Source organism: Haliotis rufescens, unplaced genomic scaffold (assembly GCF_023055435.1).
Source record: "Haliotis rufescens isolate VD_foot unplaced genomic scaffold, xgHalRufe1.0.p SCAF_100, whole genome shotgun sequence".
Lineage (NCBI taxonomy): Eukaryota > Metazoa > Mollusca > Gastropoda > Lepetellida > Haliotidae > Haliotis > Haliotis rufescens.
The window spans coordinates 666176-678567 of record NW_025963781.1 but is presented as its reverse complement, the minus strand read 5'-3'; positions in this window follow the sequence as shown (position 1 = coordinate 678567).

The following is a 12392-nucleotide window of genomic DNA, read 5'->3' as shown; positions in this document are numbered from 1 at the left end:
TATCTATATTTTGAGAATATAAAACGGGTAAATGTACACTTAAATTTTAAAAAGACCAACATCAATTATTATTTTAAAATCGGTGCATTGAATGCAAAATTCAAAGATTATTGTGGTGAAAATATCTATTTTATATTGATCAGTAAATTTCATTCAATAAACATTTTCTGCGAAAATATATTGGAAAGTGAATTTTGGACAATGCTCAAAATATGTTACTGCTTTACGACATTTTAAACCCATTTTTTACTTGATTTTTCAAATTCATTCTCGAAAATACGATACGAAAATATGTGCTTAACTCTGGCTCTCAAAATATCAATAAATTGCTACATTTAATGGAATACATCTATGTCGTTAATCACCCGTTTTTAAAGAATGCAATTATTCAATAGACAATATTTAATCAATTGTCAAATATTTGTCTTTTAGGAATATGGATAACCTAGGTGTTGATTTGAAAACGAAACCTAACTCAATTACTTTTGCTAGAAAAACCTTAAATATACTCTTTATACAAATATACTAAACGCAGTTTTGATCACATGTATTTCCTTGTTAAATCAATAAGACTAGCTGCCCCTGAGTTATCAATAAGGTCACGGTCATTACTATAGAGCCTGCCGACACCTTCCGCTTTAATCCTTCCGAAATTATCGAAAAGGTATGTTGTTTCACACTTCGTCAGCATGGACTTGGATAGAAATATATTGTAAGCTATCGACTCCATACTTATGTGGATCGCGGTCGCGATTAAGAACATTTCTAACGTGATATCTTCGATGCGTTCTTCGTGTTTTTTCGAAGTGTCAATTTGAATCGCACAGTTTAACAAAATGAAATGTCAATCTTTGAAGGTAAAGCAGATTATTTGTTTGAAAAATATCTATGGCAAAGTATGCCGCCATCTTGGTTGAAGATAACATTAACCTACGACAGGTATGGGGCTATATTAGATTTATGATAATCTTATGATATCTTAGGCCTACGATAGTTTCGAAAATAGGCTACGACGGCATACGATTTCCTTACGATAACTTTCCAATAATTTTAGGGCTACGATCGTTTCGCAAAAAATCTAACTCATTATTATAGAAGTAACGCGTCTTAACTGGAGCTAAAAAGATACACTCATCTTAATAAAAAATGGGGCACCTCCACTGAAACTGACACATTAAAAGACCAATTCATTTCAATAACCATAAAATTGAAAACGATAATGTCTGTAACTGCATGGTCTAAGGGATCTAGATGGATGTCAACTTGAGCTAAAACACTTAAAAGTACAACTCATTATAATAAGAAGGGGCGCGTCTTAAATGAAACAAATACATTAAAAGACTAACTCGTTATTTTAGGAAGTGAGGTGTCACAACTGAAGCTAAACAAACGAGACGAACTGATCAGGATAGGGTTTCACGCCTCTGAGCTGGAGCCAAAACATTAAAAGACGCCCTCATGATATATATTGCTAAAAGCGGCGTAAAACCATACTCACTCACTCATTCAGTTAGGTGAGGCGAGGTGAAATTGGGTTTAACGTCGCGTATAAGATTATTGCACTTATATAGCGATGTGCATGCGCGTGTGTGTGTCTGCTTGTACTAACTGATGGCGATTTACAGTGCTAGCTCACTGAGAAAACATGCCGCAGTTTAACATGAATACCCCATTCAGACACAGTATACTGACTCCGAGCCGACCAGTCCTTGTTTTAGCCTCTTATGTCGAGCGCCAGACAGGGTAACAACAAGTACCATCTTTTAACGTCTTTTGGTATGAACCCCGGACCTACCGCTCTCCGGACGGACGCTCTACCACTAGACCGCATTCAGTTTGGACCACACTCTATGAAGGTTCATACTTCAATGAACCCACACAAAGTGAAAGTCCATTCTTAAGTAATCCCTAAAGGTAGCCCTGAGGGCAAGAACTGGAACCTCTCTCAACACATTACTTACATTATCTGACCTATTATCTACCCCCGACAACTCTAAAACTCTTAAACTTAGCTAGAGGATCAAAACATTAATATAAAATAGCATCTAATTTCAAAATTTCAAAATTTATATTCCATATTGTAAATCTATATGGACATAAATCCCTTCACACTATAAGTATTCCTAATAGGCACATTTTTTTCTATTTTGTTTCTAACTCGAACCATTTGGACAAAATAAGTTCAAGAATTCAAAGAGCCATTGAAGATCTAAACTTTGCAACTAAACACCACAGTGATCAAACTGCAAAACAACCGACGACCTTGACAACTGATCTTTATATCGCGATCAGTAACAAACTTCTGTTCGAGCTCTATACATCAAAATATAAAAACAATCTAGCTTTACTCTTCAGGCCATTTAATGCATCGACAGTATTCGCGGCAAATTCAAATTTCATTATAATATACAGCAAATATTTTAGATTAATCTTTGACAAAACAAAATTCCAAACAAACCAATTGCCATATATACTGAATCTAAATTCATTTTTTTGTAATCTTTGCATGCATGTAGATGTCGGTCAATGGGTGCAGGGGTTTAGCCAAGTCTCACCTTGTGAAGATTTGTTGATAAACATTCCGAAGGAAAACGTGACACCTAACCTCACCCCTCCCTATTTAGACACTGGTACAAAGTTTGCGGTTGCTCACAGCGGACCAAACAACTACCCTCGTCGGACTAAGACTGCTGAATCGACGAAGCTAAATTCGTTTTTATTGCAATAAATAATAAGCTTTATTGATATTAAACCAACAGTTTGCAGGTTTCACAAAGAAAACAGCATGTATTGATGTTCAGGGATGTGAGCATGTTTTGTCAAAAAAGAGGAAAATTCTAGGGGGGTCTGGGGGCACCCGCCACCACCTTATGTAGTGAGTCAAGTTAGATAAACAAAGATGGCGGAAGCAGTGAAATTTCAAAGTAAAATCAGTACTTTTAAAAAATCGGGCATAGCTTCCGCGCACCCGGCTACCCGCCGGGTCTGGGAGCAATACTGCCATAAACTTCGACCCCCACCCCCTCCCCCTCCACCCCGCACCCCATCCCCCAGACACAATGACAACTGTCACAAGCGTGCAATGTCAGACCCTTTTCCCATGTTGAAGCATATTGAAAAAAAACTTACCTTGTACTTACTTACCTTTTATTGAAAACCCCCCAACAACATTGCAAACATAAGACATTGATACAACATATAGTCCCATGTTATGGGTTTTCGGACGCTGAAGAAACATTCATAGTTTTCTCACTAATCACATGAACCACTGTAAAACATCTCATTCAGTAAACACCAACGACATAGGTGTAAGAACATAAACAGAATTTAGAATCAATATGATTCATGTACATGGTGTATTCTTACATTAGATAACATGTTTCATTCATTGACGACATTGGACAATCTCCTCCACCCCCCTCCACACACACACGCGCACGCACACACGCACGCACGCACGCACAGTGACAGGCAAACGCTCTTACGGGCCTGGTGCCCTGGTGCTGTTTTGTATCGAAAATAACATCACATCATCTGCGATTCGTTACAGCCACAGTGATTATTCGTTTACATAATTATATGTTCACCAACAGAATGCTTAATTACATATTGCTGCACTTACCTTGTCGTTTTGTTCAACGTCTTCTCCAGAGTGAAAACATACGGCAGGCCAGGAAATCAAGTTGAAAAATGTTTCTTCGTGAAAAGTCTTCATAATGCACATGCCATACCAAAGTTTGAAAGGCAGCGTTCAAAGTAGCGCGTGAATAATATAAACATAGGAAATTGGGGTCTAAACCCATTGTAATCTCGATTATAAATGAATTCTAAACAATTTGTTGAAATTAATTTATAATGCACCGGTGCATTTGATCAAGTAAGCGTCGTCTGCTTCGATCCATAGAGTCGCGTGCAACGGAAGTGATTCCCGATTGGCTAAGCCCGCCACCATGACATCACGTGACTATTCAGGTGAACACCTGCATGAAATATACAACACTTCTAACCTGATTTGACATTAATTTTGTTTATATAAATAATCTTAATCGACAAAGCCATTGGCGGTGGGGTTTGTCTAGCGAGGTCTAAGCGTCGACTCGTCACACCAATTCGCCATGTAGAGCTGATTGTGACGCCCCTCTCCGTCGTATGGCTTAGATTTTGTTCCAAATTTCGCAAATGATTTTGTAATAGTAAATGGTAATTTTTAGCGGTATTCATCATAATAGAATGGAGATGTAATACAGTGGATGGTCGACCATGAGTTGCCAAGCGCCTTAATATTTTAATGCATTTTAATCATAAAGATGATTATGAAAAAAATGATTAAAGAATTATGAACAATATGTATTAAGTACCACACGTGTAAATTATTGAAAGAACTGATGTTAAATTTGATTATGTCTATTTTACCATCACTCATTCCTGAAACAGTTTGTGAAAAGTAATCTGTTGCTGAATAATTTTGTGTTAAAATATTTTAGTTCGATGAAGACTAGGGTAGGAAATGAACTTTCAACCACAGTGACCCCTAACATGTTTCAAATGTTATTAATTTATGCCGAAAAGAGCAAAGTTATTCATTTTTAAGATGAGATACCAAAGATATCTATAGTCTATTCCTATAGTCGGTCCCTTAAATTGTATATATTGTGAGCCTGACTTGGTTGATGCATGTCATCGTACCCATTTGCGTGGATCGATGTTCATGATATCAATCACTAGATTGTCTGGTCCAAACTTGATTATTTACAAACCGCCGTCATATAGCTTGATTATTGCTGTGCGGCGTTAAACAACAAACCAACCAATTGCGTGGATCGATGATCATGATGTCAATCACTGAATTGTCTGGTCCAGACTCGATTATTTACAGACCGCCGTCATATAGCTGGAATATTGCTGAGTGCGGCGTTAAACAACAAACCAACCAATTGCGTGGATCGATGATCATGATGTCAATCACTGAATTGTCTGGTCCAGACTCGATTATTTACAGACCGCCGTCATATAGCTGGAATATTGCTGAGTGCGGCGTTAAACAACAAACCAACCAATTGCGTGGATCGATGCTCATGATGTTAATCACTAGATCGTCTAGTCCAGCCTCGATTATTTACAGACCGCCGTCATATAGCTGGAATATTGCTTAGTGCGGCGTTAAACAACAAACCAACCAATTGCGTGGATCGATGCTCATGATGTCAATCACTAGATCGTCTGGTCCAGCCTCGATTTATTTACAGACCGCCGTCATATAGCTGGAATATTGCTGTGCGGCGTTAAACAACAATCCAACCAACCAACCAATTGTGTGGATAGATGCTCATGATGTTAATTACTGGATTGTCTGGTCCAGTTTCGATAATTGACAGACCGCCGTCATATAGCTGGAAACCGGGGTAGAATAGGTCTTCAGCAACCCATGCTTGTCGTAAGAGGCGACTAACGGGATAGGGTGGTCAGGCTGCTGACTTGGCTGATGCATGTCGTCGTATCCCAACTGCGTAGATCGATGTTCATGATGTCAATCACTGGATTGTCTGGTCCAGACTCGATAATTTACAGACCGCCGTCATATAGCTGGAAGATTGCTGAGTGCGGCCTTAAACAACAAACAATCTTTTTCACATACAGAGGCATCTAAGGCGCCGCAATTAGCTGTGCAGAGTTCCCTAGGCATTCGTTGGTTCGAATCCCGGTTCGCACCGATTATGTTTCGATGTTTCTCAGCGCCCTGCTCGTGGGTTTTACCAATGTTGTAAATGTATGAGACCTGCATCACTTTGGGTTTTCATTCCCCACTGAGCTGACACGCCGGGATATAACCGTAATACTGTTCAAGCAGCGTTAAACCCAACTCACTCACTTAACTGACATATACAATGCTGTCGGTGAGTCGAGCTGAATATTGCTAAGTACAGCGTTAAACAACAAACAAGCAAACAAATAAACAAACCCACATTGGTATAATGTGTGAAGCCCATTCTCCTGTCGGGCGCCGTGATATTGCTGGAATATTGCTAAAAGCGGCGTAAAACCGAACTCACCCAGAAGATATGGCGAAAAGGGGAAACAAGCTGGAGTTACGGAAATGAGCTAGGATTAATAATCAGTATTATAATGATATATGCAAATATACTGCGACATGCACAAAGCTTTGTAGCTCACCTGTTTTTTCGGGAATATTTTCAAAATAATAAAACTATTTATAAACAACATTATCACGAAAATGCCAAAACTATTAACAGAAGTTTCAATACATCAAAACAACATGCATATTCCAGAGAAACCCATACTGGTATTATAAGCAAAAACTCAGAGGTCATGATGCTGCATTAAAAAATAAGTAATAAAAAATCTTAATTAAGTAATAGTAAATAATGTCATGTTCTGTGTGGTTTACATGGCAACGATGTTCAGAATCGGATCAGAATTCTGGTATCCAAATTTGTAGAAACACCAGGGTTTTTACTGGGGGCAAAATATTGCGCCCTGTACTCATAACAATTATGAATGGACGCAAATTATATCAGTTGGACACTCAGGGATATAGGGGCGGTCGGGTAGCCTAGTGGTTAAAGCGTTCGCTCGTCACGCCAAAGACCCGGGTTCGATTCCTGACATGGGTACAATGTGTGAAGCCCATTTCTGGTGTCCCCCGCCGTGATATTGCTGGAATATTGCTAAAAGCGGCGTAAAACCATACTCACTCACTCACTCACTTAGGGATATGGATGCTGGGATGATTAAATTGAAACTATAAGTTTAATGTGTATGATATTTTTGTCAGATTTCTTTACTCAGTCCGTTTAAAATTCCGTTTCAAACAAGAAAACCCCCTCCGAAAGAAGCAAAAGGCCTCACACATAATTTGAATATTCTTTTGCTGTTGGTACAGTGGTCACTAAGGTGGTACCCGAATAAATTCCCGGGACCCCCAACATTCATTACCGAGTCCCCAGGACTCGCAATTACATAGGCATCGGTAAGTCCCTGCGACACCATTGCTGGGATGATCGATCACAGTCACTGTCTTCATGCAGTAAACGTTCATCACATAAGAGTATTGCTTCATAGGGATGTCCGTTCCCGTGTTTTTTCAGGTGAACTATTGACTTGCCTTTGCGTGTGTTTGTTACGGGTGCTACCGGTGGGGCAGGATTCTATCACCTTTCTTCGAAAACCTAGTATCATTACTATTTCATAGTGATTCATGAACACATGATCATGATATAGTCGGAATCGTACATCTGCTTTTAGCAGAGAATTCCTATGAATATGGAAAGGGTTTTGTCGCTTGTATCTATTAAAGATACGTAAAGGCTAAAAGACGTTTAATGATAGATTGTTAGGTGATGTTGGCCTTCCGTTGACACTTTATTGATTGCTGACTGATTGTTTGTCGTTTTACGCCACAATCAGCAATATTTATATTCAAGCTGTATGACGGCGGCCTGTACAGAGTCTGGACCAGACAATCCAGTGATCGATGTTGTGATCACGCCGTCGGAGTACGATGACACGCAATGAACCAAGTATTCGGGTCTGACCACCCGATCCACAAAGTCGACTGTACGACCACCATAGGTAACTGGGGACCTATTCTAACCCGGAAACCCACGGGGCGTTGAGAGTGGTAGAGTGAAAGGGGGCGAAACAGCTTCAGCTGTATGACGGTTATGGTGAAGAAATGCTACATGCAAAAATGATTGAGTGTTTTGGTGTACACATATGTAAATGTATGAATACTGTCATTTATATGTTTGTTGCCGGAGTGAAAGTCTTCATAAGAGGTTTTTCCCAAGAGTTCACACACACGCAACATCTGTGCATGGTGATTATTTTTACGTAAGGGTGTATAGATAACAGGGTATGTTTGGTGACTGATTGTTGATTCGACCAGGTTTAAATCAGATTGGAATTCTCTTTGTGTTTGTTAGAGACGGGATATTTTTCTCAGAATGCTTCAAAACATACAATTCCCTACTTTGAAAAGGATAACTAAACACTATACACGACAAGGTTTATATTTAGAACATCCCTCGAAATATTTGCTATTGGAGTTAAAACTTTTGGTAAATCCTTTTCCCAGGTTTTCGGGGGGGGGGGGGGGCGATATTAGAATATTTTGAGGTCCTCGGATTCATCAGTACACCAAGGAGGGCAGGAGGAGGGCATGCCTAATACTGGTCCTCTACGTGATCCGACAACGACTCAGGCGCTGCGACCCGTGAAGATCCGGCGTAGAATAGGTCCTCAGCAACCCATGCTCGTCGTAAAAGGCGACTAACGGGATCGGGTGGTCAGGCTCGCTGACTTGGTTGATACATGTCATCTTATCCCAATTGCGTGGATCGATGCTCATGCTGTCAATCACTGGATTGTCTGGTCCAGACTCGATTACTTACAGACCGCCGTCATGTACCTGGAATATTGCCGAGTGCGGCGTAAAACAACAAACAAACAAACAAACACAATCATAACATATACCTGTATTGCACTCTAATGGGGAGGGAGTTGACCCTGTGCTTCATTGTAAATAACAAGTGAGTGAGTATGACTTGTATAGTCTGTCTTACAGACCCTGATACAAATATATCAACTACAGCCCATGCAAGTCTATAATGTTTGGCAAGTCTAGATTACTGCAGTATCAGGGTTCGAGAGGTCAAGTTGTTTAGCCATGGGGATGACACTAAATGCTGCCCCAAAGCTTGTACCCAAGCTCGCTCTCAAAATAGATTTCTGGACATTTGATACTTACTGCCCTCTAAACTGACCCCCCGCAGCTTCCAGTGGGAGGGGTGTGTGTTTGGGGAGATGTGGTGGGGGCAATCAATTTTCCTGTCACACACACTTTCAATGGCATGCCAGCATGCCAGTGATGGGTGATAGGATCATTTACACGTGTCGTAAAATTCCAAGAAATTATAGCACTGCAGACTTGTTTAGTCTCTGAAAATGAAGAGAATCACTGGGCTCCCTTTTTATTATATTTTTATTAAGATAACTGAGCAACTGTTTTTTCTGTACGATATGTTCATTTTAGAGACTATATGTTAGTCTATAACTTGCACTGCACTTGCAATATTCAAGCGACATCACGGCGAGTCCTAATTCAGTGGTCATGTGTTTTCTGAAAACAAGCTGTACCGGCTGGGGGGCGCAATTAAATATCATGAATGGGAGGTGAGGTAAGATTAGTTTTAACGTCGCGTCAAAGATTATTGCACTTATTTAGCGACGTTCATGCACGTGTGTGTGTGTGTGTGTGTGTGTGTGTTTGTGCTTGTGCTGATGCCGATTTATAGTGCTGGCTCGCTGAGATACCATGCCGCAGTTTAACATGAATACCCACTCAGACACAGTATAATGACTCCGAGCCGACCAGTCCTTGTTTTAGCCCCTTAATGTCGAGCGCCAGACAGGGTAACAACAAGTAGCATCTTTTAACGTCTTTTGGTATGACGCGGTCGGGGATCGAACTCCGGACCTTCCGCTCTCCGGGCGGACGCTCTACCACTAGACCACGGAGGCGGTCCCGTGCTTCATTGTAAATAACAAGTGAGTGAGTATGACTTGTACTGCACTTGCAATATTCAAGCGACATCACGGCGAGTCCTAATTCAGTGGTCATGTGTTTTCTGAAAACAAGGTGTACCGGCTGGAGTAGACTAACATTTAGTCTCTGAAATCTTATATGACACAATATCCTTCTTGACTCTAAAAATAAAAAAATTCCCTATGCTGATTTCAGAATGGAATAAAGCTAGCTTGAGCTGGCTAAAATATTAAATAAATAAATATATTCCACGGTCATGGTGCAGGACTACGGCTGGAGGCGCAATTAAATATATCATGAATGGAAGCCATTGAGCGATTACCAAAGGCGTGACAATTTACATGTGGCCTAAATACATCACAATGGATTTCCCTATCTGTACAATACATCGCGGTTGTAACTATCACTGACGACTTGCGTGTGAAAGAACTCATTTTAGTTGGTTGGTTGGTTTGTTGTTTAACGCCGCACTCAGCAATATTCCAGCTATATGACGGCGGTCTGTAAGCAATCGAGTCTGGACCAGACAATCCAGTGATTAATATCATGAGCATCGATCCACGTAATTGGGATCGATGACATGCATCAACCAAGTCAGCGAGCCTGACCACCCGATCCCGTTAGTCGCCTCTTACGACAAGCATAGTCACCTTTTACGGCAAGCATTGGTTGCTGAAGACCTATTCTACCCCGGAATCTTAACGGGTCAGAACTCATTTTAACGTGAGTGAAAAGATTGATTGAGTGGGTGAGTGAGTGAAATGGGCTTAACGTCGCTTTAAACAGTATTTCAGACTATCCAGTGATTGATATCGTGATCATCGATCAACTCGATACGATGATTTGCATCAACCAAGTCACTGTGCCTGACCAGTTACTAATAATGACATCAATAATAATAATAATGATAATATTATTATTAATAATAATAAAAATAATAACCATCATCATCATCATCATAATAACATTTCGACATTGAAAACGGTGATGAGTGAGTGAGTAAATTTGCTCAACGTCGCTTTGAACAGTATTACAGTTATATCACTGCGTGTCAGCTTAATGTTGAAGGAAAGCCCGAGGTGATGCAGGTCTCAGACGTTTACCACTTTTGGGGAAACCCACGAGCACGGGTAATGTAAAGAACACGATATTGTAAATAAAAGCGACAAAACTATTTCCTTAAACATAAGAAATTACTTCTAAAAGTAGAGCACATCGTACGATTCCGACTACATCATAAGCACTCCCCGCCCAATATTTTTCTGCTACCTAATACGACAACGTATACAGCAACTAAAGACACCACAACTAACAGTATGAACCACTGGCACATAGGAATGAAAAGATGAGCGCATCCTGCACCACTGGAGGCACCTGTCATAAACACACGCACAGGCAAGTCAAGTGTTTACCTGAAGAAACTCGGCAACATATGGCACAAGTCAAAATAAGACATTGCATCGGACATCATTTTGGTCACTGATGCGTCAAATTTAGAAATGTCCCCCAAGTCTTGTTTGGGGGACAAAGCAGTGTTTGGAATGAACGCTCGATGGGTATGTTTAAGTCAACCGGAAGTCGTCTCTGTTACTGGCTTGGTTGCATTCAGAAAAAGCCGGTGGTGGTACGAAAGCCTTATGTTGCAAAATTGGTAGCATGATTATATTTTTTGAAAATTCTCGTTAATTTAATTATTTGTTTATTTGGTCTTTTTTACTCGTCACATTTTTGTAATTTCGATTTTTCTCCCTCGTTTATTTTGAAAACATAGAAATTAAGATTTTTTTACTTGTTACTTTGATTATTTTCTCGTAACTTCGACTATTTTCTCGCTTTTTCAATTTTATTTTACAAACTCGAAATTTCGAAAAAAATAATCGAAATTACCGGAAAATATTCGGAGCAGCGAGAACAAAATGGAAATTTCAAGTTTTTTAATGTAAAACGGAAAGAAACGAGAAAATAATCGACATTACGAGAAAATAATCCTTTTTCTCAGATTCAATTCACTGAAATATGATATTGGCTGTAGACCCATTGTGTGGATGTTTGATACAAATATAAAGTAATCCTTGTGAAAGATGTCAAACATAATCCATTGCAAAAAATGAAAACAAATGCAGTGAATCAAAACAAAAATGTACCTGTTGTGTATTACAATAATTCTGTACAATAATTTAGGCACGGGTGTCGTATATTATGATATGAACACGAATATAATGTTCTATTTATTACCGAAGACGATGTCTACTACATACAGAGACGAATTTTGTGGACAGCAAGTCGCAACAGCAGCGGAATCACAATTTGTCGATTGACGTCAACAATCTTCAGCTATGACGTAGTTTCTAGTGTGACGTCATTCCCACCTTACGTCGCAATAAGATTCGAATGACGTCAACAATGCCGTTCGGATGACGGAAACAATACACTGTTGTCTCGTGACTTGATATGACCCTAGGGCAAATATGATTTTTATCAACCCCGATATATTTGTCCTTGGTGGATATTATTTAATTGTTGTTTAACGCCGCACTCAGCAATATTCCAGTGCGGAATGACGGCTGTCTGTAAATAAACGAGTCTGGACTAGACAATCCATTAATTGACATCATGAACATCGATCTGAGTCAGCATACTGGTTGTTTGTTTGTTGTTTAACGCCGCACTCATCAATATTCCAGCTATATGACGGCGGTCTGTAAATAACTGAGTCTGGACCAGACAATCCAGTGATTAATATCATGAGCCTCGATCTACGCGATACGATGACTTGCATCAACCATGTCAGTGAGCCTGACCTATGACTAATAATGATCACATCAAT